The sequence below is a fragment of the Mesoplodon densirostris genome, chromosome 10 (genome assembly GCF_025265405.1).
Source record: "Mesoplodon densirostris isolate mMesDen1 chromosome 10, mMesDen1 primary haplotype, whole genome shotgun sequence".
Taxonomy (NCBI): Eukaryota; Metazoa; Chordata; class Mammalia; order Artiodactyla; family Ziphiidae; genus Mesoplodon; species Mesoplodon densirostris.
In genome coordinates this window covers 84380334-84405803 of record NC_082670.1, presented here as the reverse complement: position 1 = coordinate 84405803, position 25470 = coordinate 84380334, and the positions used below count along the sequence as shown (strand labels likewise).

Sequence of the window (25470 nt, the reverse complement as noted above, 5' to 3'; positions counted from 1 at the left end):
AACTATACTTTAAGTTTCTTTATTAAAAGGACCAGATTGGATAACTCTTTTTAAATTTTGATAGCATGATAATGTTACTTTTGCAGGGTAGATTCAGTAAATATTCAATGGTCTTCAAGATAGTTTCATGAAAATAGGCTGAAGTCTCTGTCTTCTTCAGCTTTCAGAAGAAAATCACCTTTTAAAACAGGAGGCATTTTTTTTCCCACCCAGGCACTGAATTTCATCTAATAATAACTCCAGCTACCCATTTAGTAAATATCAATTTTAGGCCAAGCATTCTGCTAAATGCTTTACATTTATTATCCCTAAACCTCAAAACAACCCCAGGACTGGTGCTGTGAGTTCCATTTTACAGATGAGGTGAATGAAACTTGGAGAAGTTACATAACTTGGCCAAAGTCACTAGGTGATAGGTGGCAGTACTGGGGTTTAAAGCCAAGCCTAACTCTAAAGTGTTTCCTCCGAAGGGTACCGACTCCCTCAGTGTAGATGTTACCCCCTCCAGGAAGCCTTCCATCGGGTACCACTTTTCTGCAAGGCTGGTTGAGATGTTCTTCCTCTGTGTTTCTGTAGTCGTTTATACTCCCTTATGATGACACTCTCGATCTGTTTATCTGCTTCCTCTACCACCAGAGTAAGATTCCTGGGGACAGGGGCTTTGTGTTTCTGTTGGTTTGTTTCTGTGTGTGTGTTTTTTTCTGTTGCTTTTGTTTAATGGCTGAATGAATACAGCTTTCCCAGGAGTTCTCTGCCACTTCACCTTGGTACATAGGAGCGATATTAATGTACAGCTAGGCCCGTGAGAACCTTCTATAGTTCAGAATTCATTATATTTGGGGATAAAAGATCTAAGGAAATATAGTCCAGCTCTAAATGTGGAATGGCAGAGTTGCCTCTCTTTAATACTACTAAGTGCCTTCTGCTTAACTTTGTCATTGCATTATCAAACTGTTTCACTTTTCCTCAGTTCAGTTTTTTATTAACTGTACTTTTATGAGTGATTAATACATGCAGATGTTCTTATGTTTATCCTGCTTGAGATGCCCTGTGCTTCTTGAATCTGAAGATTCATGAGTTTTATAAATTCTAGAAAATTCTTAGCCATTACGCCTCTTCTGAATGTCTGTTCTCTCCCAACAGGACACCTATTAGACATATGTTGGCCTTTCTCAGTCTATCCTCCGTATCTCTTAACCTCATTTTCATAGTTTTCACCTCTGTATCTCTTTGTGTTTCATCTTGTGTAATGTACTGAGATCTGTATTTCTCTCTTCAGCAGTATTTAGCCTTCTGTTTCAACTCTCCATTCAGTTTGAAATTTTAATGACTCTGGGGAGAGAGAGGCATCGTGTCTTTTTTTTTTTTTTTATAAGACTTTCATTTCTAGCATTATTGTGTTTAACTGTTTTAAATTTTATTAATGTTCTTTTCCAAAATGTTGTTTTACGACCTCTAACTCTTGAGCCTCTGATCCTCATGCTTGTTGACTTGTGACCTTTGACTCTGTGTTTTGTAATTTACTATTGGGAGCTCACGCTTTGCAGGGCCAGTTTTAGCCCAGGTTTCAGGACTGACTCTCCAGGGCAATTTTTCATGTGCTTCTGTGGGGGAATTCTTGGCATATCGTGAACAGGACCAAATTTTATATTAATTGTTCATTTGGAGTTTTCTGATTCTGCCTTTGGTTATTCATACTCCACTCTCAAGAAAGGCATAGGCCTAGTGTTTCTAATTCTCAACTTTAACGTTTCCCTCCTGCTCAGAACACAGATAGAAAGACAAGTTTCCTTGGGTTGGTTGACAATGTTTCTAATCCGTTTGTTCACTGAGGGTGCAGTCCTCAGGGAGCGTTCCTGGTTTTCTGTAGGGGTCTACTAACAACTTCCTGCTTCTCCTTGTTCCAAGGCCTCATATTCTGTCCTGCTTGGGCATTCAAATCCTAGCCCCTAGGGAACTAAGACAAACCATTCCCCTGTGGCCAGCCATCTTCCCTTCTACCTCATAGCCCCAGCATGAGTTTGCATGCTCATCATTCTTGTTTTTCTACCACCTAGGTACTCTCCTTTCTTAATTGTGAGTCAGCTAAGCCCTTAAAATAATTTTTGTTATATTTTACCTAGCATATCTAGGGTCTTTGAAGGGTTGGAATTTTCAGGCTGTCATCATTTGCCATCTTGCCAGAAATAGGAGCTTATTACAAGCTCATAGTAAAATAATCAAATAATACACAAGAATATATGGTGAAATGTTAGTCTCCTTTCCCTCTTCGACCTGCTTAGTTCTCAGACCACCTTGCCAGGTATAATAACCTTTATCATTTTCTTAGGCATAGTTTTAGAAGCATTTTATGCACATAGAGCATACATAGGTGTATACAATATGTGGAGATTTATTTATTGAAGCAGGGATATATTTTACCTTCTGCACTGTGCTTACTAATGTATTTTGGAGTTCATTGTTTATTAGTGCACTTAACTCTGCCTCTTTTTTCTCATAACGAGAAATAGATGTACCATAATTTTACCATTTCCCCTATTTTTATTGGATGATCATCTTCAGTTATTGTGATATTATAAGCTATCCTACAATAAACATTCCTGATCATATATCTTTGCTGACTATCATTTAACATAACTCTCTTTGTCTCTTTCTCTCTCCTGTCCCCCACCCTGCAGTGGTTAATTTTATGTGTCAGCTTGACTGGGCTAAGGGATATCCAGATAGCTGGTAACATTATTTTATTTTTTTTAAATAAATTTATTTATTTTATTTATTTTTGGCTGCACTGGGATTTCGTTCCTGCGTGTGGGCTTTCTCTAGTTGTGGTGTGCGGACTTCTTATTGCAGTGGCTTTTCTTATTGCAGTGGCTTTTCTTGTTGCAGACCACGGGCTCTAGGGGCGTGAGCTTCAGTAGTTGCAGCATGCAGGCTCAGTAGTTGTGGTGCGTGGGCTCTAGAGCACAGGCTCATTAGTTGTGGCGCATGGGCTTAGTTGCTCTGCAGCACATGGGATCTTCCCGGACCAGGGCTCGAACCAGTGGCCCCTGCATTGGCAGGTGGATTCTCAACCACTGCGCCACCAGGGAATTCCCCTGGTAACATTATTTTTGAGTGTGTATGTGAGGGAGCGTCCAGAAGAGATTAGCATTTGAATCAGTGGACTTCCTACAGAAGAGTCCTCCTGACCAATGTGGGTGGGCATCATCCAGTCTATTGAGGGTATGAATAGAGCAAAAAGGCAGAGGAAGGATCAGTTTGCTCTCTCTGCTTGAGCTGTGACTTCCATATTCTCCTGCCTTCAGACATTGGCACTCCTGGTTCTCAGGCTTTTGGAGTGGGACCAGGACTTGCACCACTGGCACCCAGTTCTCAGGCCTTTGTACTCAGACTGCATTATAACACCAGCTTTCTTGGTTCTCCAACTTGGAGACTACAGACCATGGGACTCTTCTATGTCCATAACCATGGGTGCCAATTCCTATAATAAATCTTCACATAGGGCTTCCCTGGTGGCGCAGTGGTTAAGAATCCACCTACCAGGGCAGGGGACATGGGTTTGAGCCCTGATCCCAGAAGATCCCTCATGCTGCGGAGCAACTAAGCCCGTGCACCACAACTACTGAGCCCGCGTGCCTAGAGCCTGTGCTCCACGACAACAGAAGCCACCGCAATGAGAGGCCCATGTAGGGCAGTGAAGAGTGGCCCCCGCTCACCGCAACTAGAGAAAGCCCATGTGCAGCAACGAAGACCCAGTGCAGCCAAAAATAAATAAAAATAAATTAATTTTAAAAAAGAAATAAAATTAAAAAAAAACACTTCACATATCTCTCTATATATTCTACTGGTTCTATATCTCTGGGAAACCCTAATGCTCACTCCCACTCACTAGGAGTTGGTGACCTCAGCACCTTGCACGGGACCTGACACTGAGTTGGCACTGAATTCACATCTGTTTCGTGAATGACTAATACTCACCCAGAAGCCAAACCAGCAGTCAGACCATCCCAACCCCCCAGGAAATGTATTTTTTTAATTTAATTAATTAATTTGGCTGCTTGGGTCTTTGTAGCAGTGCATGGGCTTTGTCTAGTTGTGGCGAGCGGGGGCTACTCTTTGTTGTGTGCAAGGGCTTCTCACTGTGGTGGCTTCTCTTGTTGCGGAGCACAGGTTCTAGGTGCGCGGGCTTCAGTAGTTGTGGCTTGTGGGCTCTAGAGCGCAGGCTCAGTAGTTGTGGCGCACGGACTTAGTCGCTCCGCGGCCTGTGGGATCTTCCCAGAGCAGGGCTCGAACCTGGGTACCCTGCATTGGGAGGCGGATTGTTAACCACTGCGCCACCAGGGAAGTCCCAGGAAATGTATTTTGATTTCATTAATAACACTAGCTCTTGACTGTCCAGTAGTCTGTAGCTATTGACTGGGCACATCATGTGGTCCAGATATGAGCTAATACCATCTTTACAACAACCTTGTGAGCTAGGAGATTTCATGATCATGCTTTACAGACAAGGAAACTAAGGCACAGGTTACATAACTAATAAGAGGTGGAGGCTATCACTGAAACACCTGGCCTCTTGAATACTGCCTTTTAATTAACACTTGTCATAGCTAACATAGGATGTATCATTGTTCATTCCTTTGTTTATTCATTTATTCCGTCCACAAATATTTACTGAGAGCTCACAGTGTTCCAGGCAGGAAGTAATAACAGTGTGATGAGGAATGGAAACATCCCTGCTGTGGTGGAATTTACAGTGTAAAGGGAGAGACAGATTAAGCAAAAAAAAAAAAAAAAAAAAAAAAAAATACAAGTGAAACTGTGATGAGTGCCTGGGAAGGGGATAATAATGGGGAGAATTTAGAAGCACCTAGCTGGGGGGTTCTTCCCAGCAATAGAGGGTCTGCAAATCTGTGATAAGTTGGATGAGCCTTGAAGGACGAGTAAGATGGAAGGGGTGAAGGCCAAGGGCCAGCCTGTTCCCTGCCTTCCTCGTGTATTCTGCTGTACGCCATAATTTGGCTTTTGCAGCCACTGCCAGCTCTGGGGACCTCCACGTGCAAGGGCCACAGGGCCTGTGTCCTGCTTCTGAGGAAAGGTGGCTGAACACCACCCCCCCCCCCCACCACCACCATCAGCCTTTTCTAATTTTAAAGCAGTAGCTCCCTTGATTGAAATCTCAATTTGGGAACAGGCCTAGGATTGGCCTGGAGCTTGGAATTTTCACCAATAAGCGCAGCGGTAGGTGGGGAGGCGTCCCTTTAAGCAGCTGGGAGGCAGCCTGGAGAGCTGGAAGCGTCCCTCCTGGGGACCTGAGCGATTTTCCTGGATCCAGAGCTGCGCAGGGAAGCAGCTGCCACCACCGCGCCCCGGGAATGTCACCTCCCTTGCGCGGAGCCCCTGCAGGGCCCCCTCTGGCTCCGGGCAGTTGGTGGCCGACGCCCCGCTGGTCTTCTTAGCCGCAGCCGCATCCCCTGCCCCTGGGTCTGCGGCCCCTTCCCCCCAGCCCCTTAGTTCCCGGCGGTGGAGGCGCCGCAGCGGCGAGCGATGCAAGGCTGAGCCGGGTAAGTGGCCCCCCAGGGCCAGGGCGCACGGAGGGGGCACTGGGGCGCGGGTGCTCCTGGTTCTCACCACCCTCTCTAGGAAAGGGGGCCTTAAACTGGGACAGTAACCTCTGGGAGAGATGCTCCTTGCCACACAGACACTGGGGAGGTCATGAGCTATGGCGGGGGGGACCTTGGGGTCATTTTGATCTGAGCTTCTCCCAGCTTTTGGGCACTTGATTAACCAATAATAGTAACAGTATCACGAGACAGGGATCATGTTGTTACTGTATTAGGACTTCTTCGAGGGAAACATTAAACGTCCCTGAACTTGCTTTTTAAACAGCCTTTATTCTCTTACAGTTCATTTCCCTCAAATACTTAAAATGTATGTATTGTTAATGACCTACTTATTTATTTCCCTTACACTGTCAAAAAATGTTTCATGTCTCCAGGAAGGTATACTTTAAAAGATTATGTGTTTCCCCCAACACTCCTCATTGCTCGTTTTCCTAGAACTTTAAAAATTCCTTGCTTTTCTCCTTGGTGGATATCTGTAATTAAGCAGCTCTGAAATTTATTCTCTCTGAATTGGGGGTGGAAGTAGGGGAGAGGCCCCCATCTCCTGGCCTTCCTAGCTCTGAGAAAAGAGTCTGGGGGATTGGGAAAGCTGTTGGGGGGAGTTCATTGGAACCCTGCTCTCCCAGGATTGCAAATGTACCCTCTTGGCTGTTGGGAGACTTAACCTGAGATCATGCAAATCTGGGGTGCCTAGGCAGCTGTATCCTGGGAAATTTTAAAACCAAAATAATCTATAGGGATTGGGCTGGGGGAGGGGTAAGGTTTATTTAAAAGATGCCTTTTCAGCTTCCTCCCTCTCCCCAGCCTGTTTGCTCATGTGTACCTACCTAAGGAAGAACTTGGAAGCCTAATGTAGAGGGCCAGCGGGTTGGTTGCTTTTGTTTGTTTTTTTGGGGGGAGGGGGTTTGTTGTTGTTGCTTTTGAAGATGAGGCTGCTGGGCTGCTGGAAGAAAAGCCTTCCAGAATTGGAGCAAAGTCTGATGCATGGATTGCCGAAGTCCATTTCCGCCCATATTAAATTATTTTGGCTTGTAGCAGCCCCTCATTTTGCTGGATTACCTTTATTTGCAGTTGTTTGGGTGTTGTGGGACTCATTTGTACACTTTGAGTTCCCTGCTTTCTGCAAACAGATGTTTTTATCTGTGCAACTAGTTGAGTAATTAGAGAGATGGACACAGCGCTGTGTGTACAGACAGAACAAATACCACTTGGGGAGGATTTGGGCCTTTCCTTTTTCAAATCATCCCTTGCCAAATCTTCCCAGCCGTTGGGCAATTCAGATGAAGGTGTCAAGGGAGCTGAGCAGTGAAAAATTTATATGTACAGCTAATTCTGCTCATCTTACAATAAGACATCTTCCCATGGGGCCAAAAAGTGGGGGTGTGGGGAGATCTTATAAAAATAATCCTGTGTTCTTAGTCACTGACTACCCAGCTCTCCCCGGATTTCTGAGAACCTGCCAGGAGAAACTGTTGACTGGATGGAAGTTTCAAGAAATGCTGAACAGAAATCAGTAAAGGCCCTCCTTGAGCGACTTTTATTTCTGTTTGGAGGAAGGGAACACTTTGTTAGAATAACAAATCGTGGCTGCTTTTCAAGAGCAGAAAACAGTTCTTGTTCCGAAGGCAGATTCCTTTTTAAGAGTGTGAATCATTTGGTTTAGGTTTTTTGCTTTTTTTCTCTCTCTCTTGCGGTGGAGGCTTGGAGATGATTAAATGTCTTGTCTGCAGGAAATTACCAGGAGATTTGAGTATTTTCCTGAATCAGCCTCAGATGGTACACAGCTTTGGGTGTAATACAAGAAAGCTCTGTTACCAGGCAATCTTTCTGCAGTGATACCCTCAACCTCTCCCAGCCTTTCAAGCTTCTCCCTCAACAAGCCTTTTCTTTTTTTATTTTTGGGGTTGGGCTTCCATTTGAGAAACTGAAATAACTCTCTCAGTCCCTTCATGAGCTTTTTAAGATGGAACTTATTTTTGAGACAGTTTTATCGAGCCCACTTCCCCATTGGCCTCCTCCCACTAGCCTTAGCAGGAAAAGCTCTTGGCTCCTTTTCCCAAGATTTCCTTTAAGCCCGGATTGTTATCCGTAGGGACACAGATGTCTCAAGGAATGAGAGGCAAAGGTTTGAACTAGCACTCACCAATTTGGTGGTGACATTTATGGTCTTTGCAGAGAAGGCAGAGTGATTCTATGCTGCGTTTACCCCCAACGTGAAGATCAGGCAATTAAAAGGCGTCCAGGGACAACCAGGGGGTCCAGTGCCCTGCTTTCTGTAGTGCTTACAGAGATCTGCCATTTTTAATAATTTTGGAAAACGAAATCTTAGAGACGTTCTGCTCCCCAAGCTAGTTTTTCTGAATCTTTCCTGAAAGGTACCTGGTCACGTGAAGCACCTCCTAGGTGTGTAATCAAATAGGAGAGCTCTGGGTGCATATAAACTCAGCGTGATATTCCGAGTCAGTGAGAGGAAGCAGAGGGAATAATTTTTTTTCAGCTACCAAAACACAGAATGGCAATCCTAGTTGAATATAATGAAACTTGATGGAAATTGTATGGAGAATTTAAATGTAATGTTCCAGAAATGTTTCTTTGCTTTTTTTTTTTTTTTTTAATTTTTTTCCTCAAAATCTAAATGGCAAGGGATTCTTTCCCAGGATACTTAGCATTTGATTACCGTGCAGTTTTTTGTTTGTTTGTTTTTTGGGGTGATGTTCTTTTTTCATATCCTGCTGCTCTGTGTGACAAGCAGAGGAAGACTTGTTTTTGCAAAGATTGTATCTGGATGTCTTCCAGAAGATACGGAAGATGGAGGGGCGCTGGAGGGAACAGACGGACGCAGGTACTGTGGGACTCAGTGTCTGGGAAAACTCATGAATGATTTCCCTACAAGTATAGCCCAGAGGCCTTTGAGAATTGCTTCATGTTTGACTTCTACCAGCCAGCTTGTGTATAGGAATCATCGTACCCATCACGAAAGTCTTCCTCCTCCCAAAGCACCTTCCCAGGCAAGATGCCAAACATCAGGGAGTGTGTACGTGACATTGCTTATCACGTCTTTGAAAGTTTGCCTTGTACTACTTTTTCTTTAAAAAAAAAAAAAAAGTGAATACTTGATTTCTTGGTAACATTAACAAAAGATTCCTTTGCATTCACCTAGGCTGCTGTAATTACAAAACCTTTCAGTTTTCCAGTGGTTGAGGCTTTGTTTAGGTTTTTGAGGATAAGTGAATATCTATTGAGCTGGATTTCAGGTGAATCGTAATTTTGAGCCCTCGGACTGTCTAGCCCGGAGAAAAGCTCTCATATTAGCAAGTTATACTTGATGATAGCAATAAATAGAATGATAGCTATTAACTTACTGAGTCTTTGCCAAGTACAGACTAGGTGTCTTATCAATCTTTCTTAGACTTTCCTGCGCATAAGAATATTCTTCAGAGAGTCTGTTTCAGGGGGTATGTGTGACACCTAGAAATCTGCATGTTAAGAAGCATCTCAAGCGAGACCTTGGACTCTACCTTGAGACACACTTGGCTTTTCCTTTCTGATCGCTTAAAATCCTCACAGTAACCCTGCGGAGTAGGTGCTGTTATCATCCCTGTTTCACGGATGAGGAGGGGTAGGCTCAGAGAGGTTCCGTAACTCTTCTGGGTCACACAGCTACTAAGTGGCCATGCAGGCGACTGGAACCTGTGACTGTCCAACCTCAGCGTACGTGGAGCTCATGCTTATGCTTCTGGTGGTTGTGTGGTCTTCCCTTTACAGTTTGGACCTAGTGACCCCTCCCCACAACTCTCTCTGCTGCACCCTTCCCTGTGACCTTGGCATGCAGTACGCAGCTGCAATCCACAATCCACGAGGGCCCCTTGTGGCAGGATGCAGGAGGGCTGCGTGGGGGTGTAGGGGTTCATGTTCATACTGGAGAAGCACCTGACTAATTTGCCTTGAGTTCTCTAACTGCTGAACCAAGACGACTCAAGGTCAGATTGATTTACTTGTGAGGTGCTTTCGAGTCCCCCAGCTTTTGGAATCCTTGAGGCAGGTCTGTGTCCTTCAGTGGGTCCTTCCACAGTCCCCAGTGTCACCTCTTTCCTCCTCTCCAGACACTTCCCTCAGGCTCCCCCGACAAGACCCTTCACAGTTCACGCACCCAACAGGGCTGAAGCCTTTTCCTCATGCCCGTGACCTGAGCCCACCTGGAGCCCATCTTTTTCCTCCATCTTCTGCGTCAACTAACACCCTCCTCCCAGGTAGATTCCTGCTGAAAGCAAATACCAAGGGAACGTTGTAAAGAAAGGGGCAGAGGCCAGGAGGAGCCTCATTCACGCCTCCTGCTTGATTCCCCCATGGCCTGACCCGATTTCTCTTGCCCCTGGGCTTAGGAACCAGGGCTGATTTCTCTTGCTTAATTGCTGCAGGATTGTGATACAGGACAAACCACTTAACCTCGTGCACTTTGCCTCCATTATCTGTTAAATGGAATGTTCATGTCAGCCCTTTCTCCTTTGGGTACAAGTGACATAATGTCTGTGGAAACACTTTGGACTTTGTTCAAACACATTTTGAAGACGTGATCCTGTTGCCTTCTAGCAACGAATGGTTCCCCTACGGTGTTCTAGGAAACACCTGTTGGGCGAATGGCTCTTCAAACAAGAAAGCAAAAACATGGTTCCATGTATATTTGAAACATGCGATACCCTACATCTCTCTTTGGAGGAATCACAGTTCATACTAGCATATTAAAGGCTCTGAGCCCTGGAGTGGGGAAATCTGTTTAACTATGAGTTTGCGTCTTCCAGGCTAATATGACCCCAGAACCCTTTTGCAGCCTGAGTTGTTAACGTGCTGCAGTACGCGCTTGGGGGGAAGCTGCTACGCACCAAGATGTCAGCTCTTCTATTTATTAGCCTTTAGACAAGTCAGTACCTCTCTGAACCTCATTTCCTTCTCTGTGAAATGGGAATGATAATGAGACCTACCCTACAGAGTTTGGGGGATGGTTAAATAAATTAAGAGATGCGGAGGTTGCCTTCTACCTGCCAGGAACATTTGTGTGAGTGCCTCGTTCCCGCCTTGCTGTGGTTTTATTCTTGCTTCGGCAGGTTTAGGTGATCCCATCGCCGCATCTTCCTCTTGCCGCAGTCTCCTTTGCTGCTCTTTCTCCTTGGACTGCTCTTGTCCTCTTTCTCCTCATCCTTCTCCTTTTCATCTTTATTCGCTCCCTTGCTGACATCATCCAGTCCACGGCTTCACGCGATGACTAACAGATTTCCATCTTCAGCCTGGACCTCGCTCCTGAGCTGCAGACTTACACACTGAACTCTTTTCTCAGTGTCTTCATTAGGTGTTCATTGAGCTTCTCAAACCTGATGTGTCAGAGCACAACTGGAGGTTTATTCTCCTCCCCGAGCCTTTACCACGTCAGGCAATGGCACTTCCAGGCACCCCATTGTTTGAGCTACAAACTTTTGGCATATTTGATCTTTCTCTTTTCCACACACAGCCATGTCCAATCCCATGGAACTGAGTCTTTTCAGCTGTACCTCAAAAATATATCCCACACTGAACATGGGGGAGGGAGAGGGAAGACTGACGGGAAAGGGGCTTGAAGTCATTTCCTTGGGTACAAAAAATGCTTTACATTCTCGGTAGAGTGTGGGTTTCATGGGTACAGGCATCTGTCAAAATTGATCAGGCTCTACACATAAGATATGCATTTTGCTGTATGTAAATTACACCTCAATAAGCAATATGATAGAAAAGAGGTTTATCCCAGATGGAGCGCTGCTCATCATCTCTACAGGCACAACTTTAGTATGTGTGACCATCGTTTCTCACCTTGGTTACTCAGTAACCTTCCCCAGTACCGAGTGTTTTTAAAGCTTAAATCAGATCATACCCCTCCCCTATGTAACATCTTCCAGCAGCTTCCCATTGCAATACGAGCAAAATCCAAACACTTCACCATGAACTGCGGGACGGCCCCCTACCCGCCACCTTAACAGAGCTGCCCCCTTATCTGCTCTGTGAGGACGTCTCCTTCCCCAAACACTTGTCCACATGCTCCAGCCACAATGGCCCTTCACACCCAAGTTCCTGCCTGCTTCTGGGCCTTTGCACTTGCTCTTCTTTCTGCTTGGAATGCGCTTCTCCTAGAACTTTGCCTGGCTGTCAGCTTCTCATCATTGACATCCTTAGCTTAAATGTCATTCTGCCAAGAGGACTTCCTGCCCGGCTTTGCGTCACCAAGCCCCGCGCCCCTCCCCACACACCATGTTACTTTTTGTCCAGAGCATTTGTCAAGATATAAAATATTTGTTTTTCAATGTGACAAGTGTCTGCCACTCCCTCCTGGTCCCTGAAGGGCAGGGACTATGTTGTTCAACTCCCATCCTCAGTGTACAGTTCCTGCCACCTAGTAGGGGCTGACTGAGCTGACTGACCGTGACCTTGCTCAGTGTCTGACATAGCAACTGCAAGAGAATTGTTACTTAATATAAAATTTTTAATTATTTTTATCACTCTCCTTCTTTTCTCAACTCCATCCTCCTCTTGGGGGGATGGAATGACTAAAAACCTTCCTAGCCTCACTAAATCCACGTACTTAATGTTTCTGACCTTCAGTTGTTTTTTTAATTACAAAATAAGGTCAGTGATAGTTGCCCCTTGCAGAGGTTTGTACACCCCTCGGAGGAAGGTGTTCTTGCAGTAGGAGTGAGGCATTCATGGTTCCTCACCTTTTAAAATTACACCCCCAACTAATGGTCTTCTTTGAAGACCCTGAGCTTCTGAACTTTCCTGCCAGGGAAGTCTAATCAGACGCAGCTGCTGCTCTGGGATTTGACTTTGGATGCAAAGATTTTTAAGATCAACTGCAACTTCCATGAATGGCTTTGGAGCTCAGAAGGCAGTAAACACATATATATTTTAATTTGTTGGAGAAAATTCTGCCAAGAGAACAAAGGTTAGACTGCATGTAGAGTGCCCCAAACCCTCCCCTCCCTGCTCCCAAAGGCTCTCATGCAGTATCATTGCTGGAGTTCTCTTTTAAAAATCAGAGCAAAGGATTGTACGTTCTAGAAATGGGAAGAAAATCAACAAATGTTGGTGGGGATGAGGTTGTCCCTCCTGGGCAGGAAGAAAATAACACAGGCATTTCTGAAATCCCATAAGCCACGGTTTATTTATTTGAACTGTCTATTGAGTTACTAGGACAGGAATAGTACACAGCTTTTATTTGCCTAGAGCTCTGGTTAAGGAGGACTAGGGGGCCCTTTCAGAGCTCAGGGGACTGTGCTGTGATTGATTAGCAATGTCTGCCATGGGCAAGAACCACCTCTGGTGTTAAACATAAAGAATTAGAAACTGTTAGATCTCGAAGGCCCCACGGAGATCATCCAGTCTAACTCTTGATCTGATAACTACTATGCTGTGTTTGGGGGGGCTTTAAAAAATAATCATGAGCTTGGCAAAGTAACACCTCTTAAATTTTTAGACCTTTTTCCCCTCGTGGGTCTCATCAGTGTTTTCAGCATGGCATACTGCAGCACTTTCCTGGACTGGTCAGTGGGATCTTCCAGTTAAGTTTGGGAAGTTCTGTGTTACCATACCGCCTTCTCAAAGACACAGTAAACACATAAAAGGTTCCGAGAAGTCCAACTGTAAAGAAAACTGTCTAACATTAGTTCCCAAACCTGTGTGATCCCACGATGCTTCTCAGGGACACTCGTGTGGCCATCTTGTAGAATCTTGTTTACATGATGCTGTACGATGTTTAGATGATGGAGAGAGTATTTGTTTCCTGTGGCTGCTTTACCAAATTGCCATAAACTGGATGGCGCAAAGCAACAGAAATTTATCCTCTCAGAGTTCTGGAGGCCAGAAGTTTGAAGACCAAGGTGTTGGCAGGGCCATACTTCCTCCAGAGGCTCAGAGAGAATTCATGCCTTGCCTCTTCCAGTTTCTGGTGGCCGCCAGCAGTCCTTGGTGTTCCTTGGTTTGTGGCCACATCGGTGTAATATCTGCCTCCATCTTCACATTGTCTTCTCATCTGTGCGTGCGTCACATCTCTCTCTCTCTGCCTTTCTTTAGTGAGGACACTTACACAATGATACTTAGGACCCACTCGGATAAGTCAGGATAATTTTCTCCTTTCAAAATCCTGATTTAATTATATCTGCAAGGAGCCTTTTCCCAAATAAGGCAGCATTCACAGGTTCCAGGACTTAGGACATTGACATATCTTTAGGTGGACATTTTTCAACCACCCAGAGGCATATTGACTCAAAAGTCAGGAGGCCTGGATCAAGTTCTCACTTTGCCAAGAGCTCTCCCCAACCTGCATGCCAGCCACATGCTTAAATCAGGGGTCAGGGCGCATGTCTTTACCCCTCAGAACCTCAGTTTCCTCAACTATAAAATGGGATGTCATTGCCCATACTTCATAGGATTATGGTAGAGATTAAATGCGATAATACTTGCCAAGTGCTTAGCACAGGTGAGCACTGAATATATATCAGCTTATTACTATAATTGTATATTTTTACTATTGTCACAGCTACTACCACTATTATCATGTCCCTTCTCTTTGAGCCTTGCCGTCAAATGAAGTTATATGGGTGCCTCATCCCCAGAATATCCAGGGCTCCTTTCAAGACTGGCAAACTATGGTTCCCCATCTGTCAAAGGCCAAGTTATATTTTTTGAATCTTTTCAAGTGAACATATCTGATGCTTATAAGGTGAACACACACATGTTCCCAGCATGCAGATTAACACTAAAATGTCACCAGTGCTACAGCGGGCTTTCTGCCCCCCTCTTACCACTGATCACTACCCTTCTAGTGTGGTAGGTTTTGCCTGTTTTTATACTTGACATAAATGGAATCATACCCTTTTTGTACCTGGGTTTTTTCACTCAGCATTCTGTTTGTGAGGTTCAATCATTTTGTTGTATGTGGTTGTAGATCATTCGTTTTAATTGTTGTATAGTATTCCATTGTTAAATAAATCCCAGTGTACCCATTCAATTTTCGGTGGACATTTGGTTAGTTTTTAGTTAGCAGCTATTACAGAGAATGCTGTAACAGACATTCTAATACATCCTCCTGGGGAACATTTAATGCTGAGACAAAATACATGATACTTTTAATCAAGAACTCTCTCCCCCACCTCCCATCCCAGTTGCCTGCTTCAGATTCTTTGCAACATGAAGAACTCATAACCAAGGGTCTTGGCTGATCTAAAGGAACTGATCCCTTCCCTGGCCTACCCACCACCCTCCTAAGCCGTTGGCCAAGGCTCCCTTTCCTTGATGTGTTGACATCTTTTGAGCCCCCACACTTGCCAAAATACTTTCCCCTTGGCCTGCCTTCCAGTGGGCTGAGCCGGATGTGGTAAGTTGAAGGAGCCGACACCCAGCCAGAGACACAGCTCTGCCTCCCAGCGTCCCACTTGGTGCCACCTCATTCATTTACTCACACCCCGTGCCAGTGCGCAGCCGTTGCTTCCCTGACTGCCTTCAGGAGAGACGTGATACCCACAGGAGTCCCCTTCTTTCTCCATCGGGGGCCTCCACTGCACTCATCCTGCACCCCCATTTCATCATCCCAAGCCTGGTATTTGTAACAGCCCAGACTCTTGTACAGATTAGAGTGTGTCCAACTGAGGGTTGGGGGCAGAAGGGTGGAGGAGGGAGCTGGCCCAGACTGGCAGAGCCACATGGGCATGAGCCAAAAACTTGGCACTGTTGCCCAGAAAGGTTGGGAACTGGCGATTTAACTCAACCATAGAATTTTCCTTTTGTTGGAGAAGGTTGGAACTCATGTTTGAACTGCTCCTGGTGTTACATCCACGAGAAGCTCTTTCTAGATGCCCAGATTGACTTTGGTCATGGCTGAAGCATTAATGCCATGTGGTGAATGGTGGAGTCATATATGTGGCTTTGCCCAGGGTTCCATTCATTTGTGTCAGATGGGCAATTTACCCCTGTCAAATCTGGAGTTAGATGGGGAAATGTAGAGTGGATAGTAGGCCCAGTTACAAAGACATTCCAGAGGGATCTAAATGAAATTAGACTTGTTCCTTTGTCTTATCCATTTTGTCCCTTTTTTGGCTAGGTGATCTTAAAGATATGTGTCTATGAGAGGTGGAGTGGGGAGGGAGACATGGGAAACAGTACATTGTAAGTGTCTTTGTTAGGCTCTCGTGTTTACTTTTTATTGCCTGGTGACCAAGAAGTAGGAAAGAAAGTGAAGATGCTTGGGAAGGGTGAGGTTGACTGGAAGATTTTTATTTTATCTGTTCAAGTCAGCAAAGAATTAAGCCAGACTTTTCTGTAGTATTGTAATATCTCGCAAAGAGGAAGAAATAATTGAGTAACTTCAGTGCCAAGCTTTTTTGGAGATTTAATTATACTAATAGCTGTCATTTACTGAGCCTTTTCTATATGACTAGCAGTGTATTTGGGACTTTTCTATACCATAGGTCAACAGGTGTTTTCTGTAAAGAGCCAGACAGTAAATATTTTAGATTTTGCAAGACGAGGCAAAATCGAGGACAGTATGTAGGTACTGATGTAATGAAAAAACAGATTTCTACAACATTTTTATTGAAAAAATTCAAAAGATAATAATAATTGAGTATAACTTTTTCATAATAGGTCTACTAATGAGAAGAATGGAATTCTTTTTTATTGTGATACGTGGGCCTCTCACTCTCCCGTTGCAGAGCATAGGCTCCGGACGCGCAGGCTCAGTGGCCATGGCTCACGGGCCCAGCTGCTCCACGGCATGTGGGATCTTCCCGGACCGGGGCACGAACCCGTGTCCCCTGCATCGGCAGGCGGACTCTCAACCACTGTGCCACCAGGGAAGCCCGGAATTTTTTTTGAGGTGGTGGGGTTTAGAGCTGTCATTTCCTATCATCAGATTGATTAAAACTGGTCATCTCTAAAAATCACTCTTAGCTTATGGGCCATACAGAAACAGGTAGGGGGCTGCAGGCTGTAGTTTTTTTTTTTTTTTTGCGGTATGCGGGCCTCTCACTGTTGTGGCCTCTCCCGTTGCGGAGCACAGGCTCCGGATGCGCAGGCCCAGCGGCCATGGCTCACGGGCCCAGCCGCTCCGCGGCATATGGGATCCTCCCAGACCGGGGCACGAACCCGTATCCCCTGCATCGGCAGGCGGACTCTCAACCACTGCGCCACCAGGGAGGCCCAGGCTGTAGTTTTATTTACATTATTGCTGAGCTTTATTTATCAGTAACAAATAGGCTGAGCTGCCCAGGACAGAGAAAAACTCACCAGTGGCATAAATGAGTTGGACATTTATTTCTCTCCCCGTAAAAGAAGTTTAGAGGTGGCTGTATAGGGCTGGTCTGGCAGCTTCACTAAGTCATGGTGACCCAGGTTTCTTTCTTCCAGCCCTGCCAACCTCTGGGTAAGTTTTCCCTTCCTCAGGGTCATTGCGTGGTCCCAGCTGCTGCCATCGCATCTGTATTCCAGGCAGCAAGACAAAAAGGGAGAAGCAGAACACATTTCCTCTTTTTTTTTTTTTAAAAAAATCTTTTGGGGATTTGTTTTTGAAGTATAGTTAATTTATAATGTGTTAGTTTCAATTGTACAGCAAAGTGATTTAGTTATACACACACACACGTATGTGTGTGTATATATATATATTCTTTTTCAGATTCTTTTCCATCATAGGTTATTACAAGATATGAGTATAGTTCCCTGGGCTATACAGCAGATCTTTGTTGGCTACCTATTTTATATATAGTAGTGTGTGTATGTTAATCCCAGACTCCTAATTTATCCCTCCCTCCCCATCTACTCTTTTTTAAGGAGACTTCTCCAAGTCCCACCCAATCCCACTACCATCTTCTTGGCCAGAACTTGGTCACGTGACCACACAGCTCTGCGGAAGAGGCTTGGCAATGTAGTGTCTCTTCCAGCTGTTAATGTGTTTAGAGAACAGCTGGAATCCTGCTCCTGAGGGGGCAGGAGAGAGGTTGGGATGAATACCTAGAGTTCTCTGCCGTATGTAACAAGGGCAGAAAGTGAGCATTGGAGAGATGAGCATCTTCCCCAAGGCCTTGTGGGAGCAGACTGGGATATGAACCGGGTCTGCGCAGCCCCAAGGTCTCCTCTCCCTCTCCCTGCATCTGCCCTCAAGCCTTGTGGGGAGGTACACATGCACAATAGTAGGAATGAGGTGACGTGTGATTTTTACCCTTGCTCCTTCGGAGGATGTTCCCAGGGTACCTGTAAGGAAGGATTATGCCCATCATCCTAAAGTGGAGAGCCCTGTGAAGGCTGGACCAGGGCCCATGGCTGTGGTTGAAGCCGAAATCGGGCCTCCTACCTCCCCCTAAACCTGAGTGCCTATTTTGAGATGCTACTAAGCCTTCTCTCCAGTTGCAGAGAACAGGTAACAAGAGCCGTGACTGGCTAGCTCAGGCGCACATGCAGAGAGGAAGGTGGCAGGCCTTGTCGTAAGCTCACTGACCTACCAAACTGCAAGAAAGGAAGGACATGGGAGCAAGGAAAGAGTGCCTGGGTATGTGGCCTTTTAAAGTGACCCTCCTCACTCCTATGGCTTAGGATTTAGCCAACCAGGTTCACAATTTCTTATGCTGAGTGAGAAGCTAGGTATGAAGTTTCAGATTCTTTCCACATACTACTTAAACTACACTACATATTCCTACATACACATGTAGAAGGAATCTGAAACCTCATATTTTTGTGTCTGTATATATGTGTATGTATACATATGCAACTATGTGTATATGCACATATGTGTGATGCGTAGATATGGATATGGTTACAGATATGGGTATCTAGCTGTTAGAGAGAGAACAGTTGAGTGCTTGCCGAGTACCCAGTCATTTCTCTCACCTAATGTCACAGTAGTCCTTTGGGGTACCGTCATCATCTCCATTTTCAGGATAAGTAAATACAGTGTTGAGAGCTTAAGCAATTTGCCCAAGACCACACAGCTGGTAACCTAGGCATTTGGACTTGAGATTTCTCTTTCAACTGTGCTGTTCCTGACCGTAATACTGAAGTCACCCGGTGAGATAAAAGCTGTAAGAGCATTTTCAACAAAGCACATGGGATTACGAGGGAAGGAATGATTCATTTTGACTTGGGAGGGATAGGGAAAGCTTCCCACAGGTGGTGACATTTGATCTGGGTTCAGAGAATGACTAGGGGCACATGGGTGGGAAGGATGACGTCCACTGAGAAAAATTACTGTTGGCCAAAGATATTATATAATCTGCCATAGTAATAATAACTAGCCGTGGTTGGTTAGGAGGTGAGAAATGGATTCAGGGCCCTTCCTGTGCACCTTCCTCTGCATTTTACCATCACCCTAGGAATAGCTGATCCATATTCCTGAGGTGGCTTCTTGTTTCACTGTGTTTCAGGCTTGTCTCTCACACTAGGGGACTAGGGCAAAGCCTCTCGCCAGAAGATGACTTGTACTGAGTTTTTTTTTGTTTTTGTTTTTTTTACTTTTACTGCACTGAGCTTTGATGGTCTGGTATGGAATGGTTTGTTCCTCTCCCTGCTGTATTCATGACTCCAGTGTGTCTAAACCCGCTGTATGTTAGCGTAAAGGAATACAGCTCATCAATTAAAGAGGAGGTGGAAATAGGTCTTAGTAATGAGGCTCCTGCTTAATCGCATCAGCAAGCTCAGGAGAGACCATTAAATATTTATTGAATTGTTGCATTAACATTTTCACCGTGGCGGCTGTGGACACTAGAACTCTCTGGAGAGTGCAGTTGTCTAATGTCAAGCCAGGGAAGGGAACGGTGGCTGCACCAAAGCCTACACCCCTGTGATCGCGAACCTCCGTCCACCTTGGTCCTAAAGAGATGGTATTAATAATCGTCAGTTGCTCAAGGAGACTCTGTTGAAGGTGCAGAGAGTGAGAAGCCCAGGAGCTGTTCAGCAGGTGCCCCACCTTGAAACGCCTCCCATGAGACCAGGCAGCCTCACTGATGCACATTCTAAGTTGCCCTTTGATTTTTTTCCAAGGCCACTGTTTCTTGAGAGTTTTGTTTGTGATGAGTTTTTATTTATTTTTTATTTTATTGGAGTATAGTTGATTTACAATGTCATGTTAGTTTCAGGTGCACAGCACAGTGATTCAGTTATACACACGTATATATATCTATATATATTCTTTGTCAGATTATTTTCTCTTATCGGCTAGGTTATCACGAGATACTGAGTATAGTTAGTTTAACTGTGATAAACCATGGTAAGATGTAGGTCCTTGCTGCTTCTCTTCTCTCCTCTCCTCCTCCTTAGTTGAAAGAATTCTTTAAACAGGGCTGTGTCGTGCTGGGTGAGAGACTGCAGACCGCATCAGCAGGTCCAGCATTTGCCCTGTGATCGCCTTCCAAATAAGGCATGCTGTAGGTACTCCAGCCAGCCGCTGCTGGGAGGTATGGAGCTGATCAAGGAGTCAATTATTATGCATTAAAAAGCAATTTGTCATCTAGAGTTGTGAACTCTTGTGTTATTTTTAAGCCAGTCTTTTAATTTATGTGGCATGCAAGGACAGGATTTTTCCCGTGAACTTCTGGAGGGTTCATGGAAGAATAACCAGGGGACAGGGTGAAGCGACCAGTGGGGGTGGGTCTCTGAATAACTTTGCGATAATCCCATAAGTCAGTAGTGTGAAGCAAGGACTTTGGAGTCAAACAACAGTTCAGATCTCAGATCTGCCACTTCCCAGTTTTATGTTGTTCAGTGGGTTACTTAGACTGCTGAAATCTCAATTTCTTTATCTATAAAGTGGATTAATTATAGTATCTACCTCAACAAATGGCTGGGAGAAGAAAATGAGATGATGCACTTAAAGCCATTTGCAGAATACTTGGTACATAGCAATCATTTAATAATTGGTAGCTGTTATTCTTATTTCTTGAACTTTTAACTTCAACCTAGAACTTTCTAGCCTTTGAACTTTCTATAAGGCCAGATGGGAGATGAATGTTGAATAATTAAATTATGGAAATTCAGACCTAGAAAGTACCTAAAAGAGATCATCTAATCCAGGGGTTTGCAAACTGTGGCCCTCTGGCCAAATCCAGCCTGCAGCTTTTTTTGTAAATAAAGTTTTATTGGAACACAGCCGTGCCCATTCATGTATGTATTGCCTGTGGCTCTTGTCACGCTGCAGGGACAGAGTTGAATAGTTGTGACAGAGCCTCTATGGACTATGTGGCCCTCAAAGCCTAAAATATTTTCTCTCTGACCCTTTACTTAAAAAGTTGTTGACCCCTGATCTAATCCACTGAGGTTTTTACCCCTGAGGAAACCAAGTCCCAGAGGAGGGCAAAGACTGACCGAGATAAACAGCCAACTCTGATGTAAATGCCCTGACTCCTGTGCCAGCGCTCCCCCGCATTATGCAGTCTGCCTTCTGGCTTGGTAAGGAAGGGTTAGGTGAAGCACAGAGAAAAGCTTGTGCCACCTGAAAACTATTGCAAAAGTGCACATGACCAGCAAGTAGACCAATTCTGTCATGGAGGAAACAACTTCTTAGAGGTAAAGGCTCGACACTGGGAAGATGCAGGATGGCACCCACCCTCTGTTACTGTATCAGCTGAAGGGGTTCCAATCTCATGCTCAGTCTTCTCCAACCACGCAACCAGTGGGTGGGGAGGGGGCGTACTTCCCACTCACCCCTCCAGCCTGTGGTTGAAGTGGGTGAGGCATAGTTGATGGTGACCAGGCATGAACCTTCCTGGGAGAGAAAGCTGGTGGAAGAGGCAATTTTTGGAGGTTTTTTTGCTTCAGAGTATCTCCCCAGGCTGATTGCCTCAGATTTTTCATTTTGTTAAGTTTCCTGCCTGAAGCACTTCACTTAATCCTCCCAGCAACCTTATAAGGTAGGAAACTATTGATACCGTCCTTTTACAGAGGAGGAAGTGGAAGCTCAGAGTGATTAATAATTTGTTCAAGGTCACAGGGTCAGTGGTGGAGCCAGGCCTGATTGAGGTCTGCCAGATTCCAAAGAAAGGAAGGCACATACTGGGAGTGAGGGAAGAATGTTGGCTTGAGTACAGGCTATGCCTCTTGTTGTTGTTATTACTGAGACCATCTTGGATTGACTCATGCATTCTTAAACTCTTTGCTCTAATGTCTTCAGTGTGTTCTATTAAAATGTGAGTTCACCCATAGGAAGGTCTGACCAGACAGGCAATAAATCATGTCTGTGTGCAAAGTGGCACGAGACCCCCATCCTTAGACAGTACAACAAGGCAGAGGAGTACGTCTGTCGTGCTTGGCACTGTGTCCCCAAAGCCTAGAACAGAGCCTGGCATGAATTAGGAGCTTAGAAAGCACTTGTGGAGTGTTGGAAAAACTAGACTTCCAGATGTGAAATGTTATTCGTTAGAATCACCAAATGAACACAACATTGTAAAGCAACTATACTCCAGCAAAAATTAATTTAAAAAAATTTCACCAAATGTAACTGGGTTCCTGTGCAGCAAAGAAAAGCCTAACCTGGGTAAAGGGGCCCAGATGCAGACCCGGAAATGGAAAACTTCAGCCTTGCCAATCAGGATTAGCGGCAACGGGTAACAGACACCCAGATGCAAGCAAGTCCTCATCTCTGATGGCTCCCCGTATTCTGCCCTGCGTGCAAAACAGACTCTCTGCCTCTTGACAGAAATGTTAAGGGGATCTTATGGCTGCTTTTCTCCCGCTAGAGAAGGAGTGCTGAATATAGACTTGGAGGAAGTAAGGAATGCTGATACTGGGGGAGCATCCCAGGCAGAGGGACCAGCACACACAGAGTGTGCCCGGTGTGTCAGGGAACTCCAAGGAGGAGGTGAGGGGCGGGGGACCATGGGGCTGGAGCAGGGCTGGATGAGCCAGGGAAGGGGAGATGCCAGAGCATGTCAGACCTTGCTGACCTGGGAAGGGACGTAGGCTTTCACTCTGTGCTGCAAGGGAAGCCCATACTGGGCCTCACACTCTACGATAAATCAGGCCTCTCTGGGTTGCAAAGTTCAGAATCTCAAGTACAAGCCAAGAGGGAGTTTATTGGCCCATGGAACTGGGAATTCTGAGGGGTGGTGCTTGCTTCAGGCACCACTGGAGGAATGTTCTCACGCTGCATCTGTGGTGGCTCTCTCTTCTCTTCATATCTGCGCTCCTGTGTATTGGCTTCATTCTTTCTACCTACTGCCAAAGATGACCATTATCAGCTCCAGAACCAAGAAAGCAGTTTTCTCACCTTTTTTTTTTTTTTTTTTTTTTCTTTTTGCGGTATGCGGGCCTCTCACTGTTGTGGGCCTCTCCCATTGCGGAGCACAGGCTCCGGACGCGCAGGCCCAGCGGCCATGGTTCACGGGCCCAGCCGCTCCGCGGCATGTGGGATCCTCCCAGACCAGGGCACGAACCCGCGTCCCCCGCATCGGCAGGCGGACTCCCAACCACTGCGCCACCAGGGAAGCCCAGGGTTTCTCACTTTTGCAGTGTCTTTATCAGCATCCTCCCCGCCAAAACAACCAAAATACTGATTAGCCCTTGGCTTGATGACATTCACGCTCATGGACTAATCAAGAGAGGAGAGCAGTGTGGGCTGCTCTGGTTGGTCAGTCTGGGTCACATGCCCCCTACAGACAAGGTAAACTTGGCCTCTCCATAGCCCAGTGATTCTCAAGCAGTGTGACCCTCTCTTCCTCACTCAGGGGACGTTAGTCAAAGCCTTACACATTTTTGATTTTCACAGTTTGGAGGAGGGGGTGCCCCTGGCACCTAGTGGGTGGATGCCAGGGATACTGCCACATACCCTGCAGGACACAGGACCACCCCACGATAAAGAATTATCCGGCCCAAAATATCAGTAGTTGAGAAACCAAAATATCCCCAGGAGAATATAGTTCCATAACGCGAAGTGTAATGTAGACGCGGTAGTGGTCTCGCTCTTGTGGCCTTCCATAGTACTTGCTGACGGGTGACACCATGGTTGGGAGGTAAAAGCAGTGTTTGCTTTGGTGGCAAAGGGAAGGGAAGCAGAATCGAACCCTGGCATTTGAAAGCCTGGGTTCCTTTCTACCTTTGCTTTTTAAAACTCTTTGGGCCTTGAGTAAGTCATTAAGCTTCTGTCTTCTCTTCAGGAAAACAGGTAGGGAACAACCCATCTCACCCAGGGGCTGGGAAGGTTGAAGTCAGAGCTCCATGTCATGAGTTGTTCAGTCTAGTAAAGAACCTGTGGTGTGCAGGGGGGCTTGCTACCATCAGTGCTGCACAAAACAGTCTCTGCCCTCAAGGAGCATCCATTATAATTTGGGTGATAGTAATATATTTAGTACAAGACTGCAAGTAGAAAAATATCCCCGAATAGAGGGGGGTGGGATTCAGATCTGTACAACAGAATTCAGATCTGGACAGCTCTGTTCTAGGAGAGGAACAGAGTAGATGAGCTGCGGGGTTCGAGGAAAAGGGCTGTGTAGTCTTCAAGGCGTTTACTGTATAACTTGCGTGTGTTATCATGGTGTCTGTAGAGTCTGCTATTATTGTTTGATTCTGTTTCGTAAGAGAGCCTAGCAGGATAAAAGATTTGCCACATTTTGCAGTATGGAATAGTGGGAGGGGGTAATGTTTTTGTTTGTTTTTGTTTTTGTTTTAAAGGAGTGATGCATTATCCCGGTGAAGGGACGAGATTTTCCAGCTGGATTTGTCTCATTGGCTTCACCTCTCGCTCCTTTGATGTGAGTGGTGATTGATCTCTGGTTCAAGTCACCACTGGCCTGACAGCCAGAGAGGCTGACCTTCTGCTGTTGATGTGAAGCAGACTTTAATTATGAGCCTGAAGGGTGTGGGTGTCCCCACACCCCCATGCTGGTTGCAGGTTAATTACATCTTCCTGGTCCTTTCTGATAGGAAACTTATTGGAGAAGAGAGGCAATTTTCCTTTGGAGTTGATTGGCAAGTTTTTTTTTTCTTTTTTGCCTTATTATTTGCCATTTGGCTATTATTAAATGCTTTCATTGAAATGAATAAGGAAGATGGAAGAGGAGTTAGGTGAAACAGTGTTCTGCCAGGACAGATCATTAGCAAGAAGTTAGTGGGAATGACTCATGAAAATTAACTGATGTTGCATGAATTATTTCTAAGGTGAATTTTAATTTTCATCTGGTGAGAGGGTGGGCTGCCTTTTTTTAAAAAGAAGTATTATGTGCACAGCTTTCTGTTGCTAAATTTTTCAGTGAGTAAAGTTCCAGTTACATAAGTTTTATAGAGGATGGTTGGGTTTTCAAATTTTAAGGATTGGGGTGTGCAGACCCTGGGAAGGCTGTCAGTTTTCCTGACCCAACTAAGGAACGAGGAGCTGATTTCTCAGTTGGTGACAGGCCAGTGAAAACCAGTCCAGACCCAAAGTCACTTTGATCTCAAAATGATTTTACACAGCCACTTGTGTTTGAGGCCCATTAGAAAATGAAATTCCATGCTGTAACTCCTAATCAAATTAATTGTCTTTATTAAGAATCAGTTGAGGGCTTCCCTGGTGGCGCAGTGGTTGAGAGTCCGCCTGCCGATGCAGGGGACACGGATTCGTGCCCCGGTCTGGGAAGATCCCACATGCCGTGGAGCGGCCAGGCCCGTGAGCCATGGCTGCTGAGCCTGCGCGTCCGGAACCTGTGCTCCACTACGGGAGAGGCCACAACAGTGAGAGGCCCGCGTATCGCAAAAAAAAAAAAAAAAAAAAAAAAGAATCAGTTGGAGTTGCCAGCCCAGTGGTATCCCACACCAGAAGGCCTATCTCATGTGAAGTCTTTGTAGCTCAATACATTGCTAAAGGAACTTTAGGGAGAAA

General features: G+C 45.4%; 1 protein-coding gene across 3 annotated transcripts in view; it reads left to right on the top strand.

Annotated features, from left to right (window-relative positions):
* Window positions 1–25470, top strand: part of PRICKLE2 (prickle planar cell polarity protein 2) — a 363924-nt gene that overhangs the window by 185248 nt on the left and 153206 nt on the right. The window contains exon 1 of one of the 3 annotated variants that reach the window (XM_060109419.1): window positions 5280–5561. The exons of the other annotated variants lie outside the window; for them this stretch is intronic. The gene's annotated coding sequence lies outside the window, so the exon portion shown is untranslated. Of the gene's footprint in view, window positions 1–5279; window positions 5562–25470 lie in introns of those variants that run through there. 3 annotated transcript variants of the gene reach the window in all.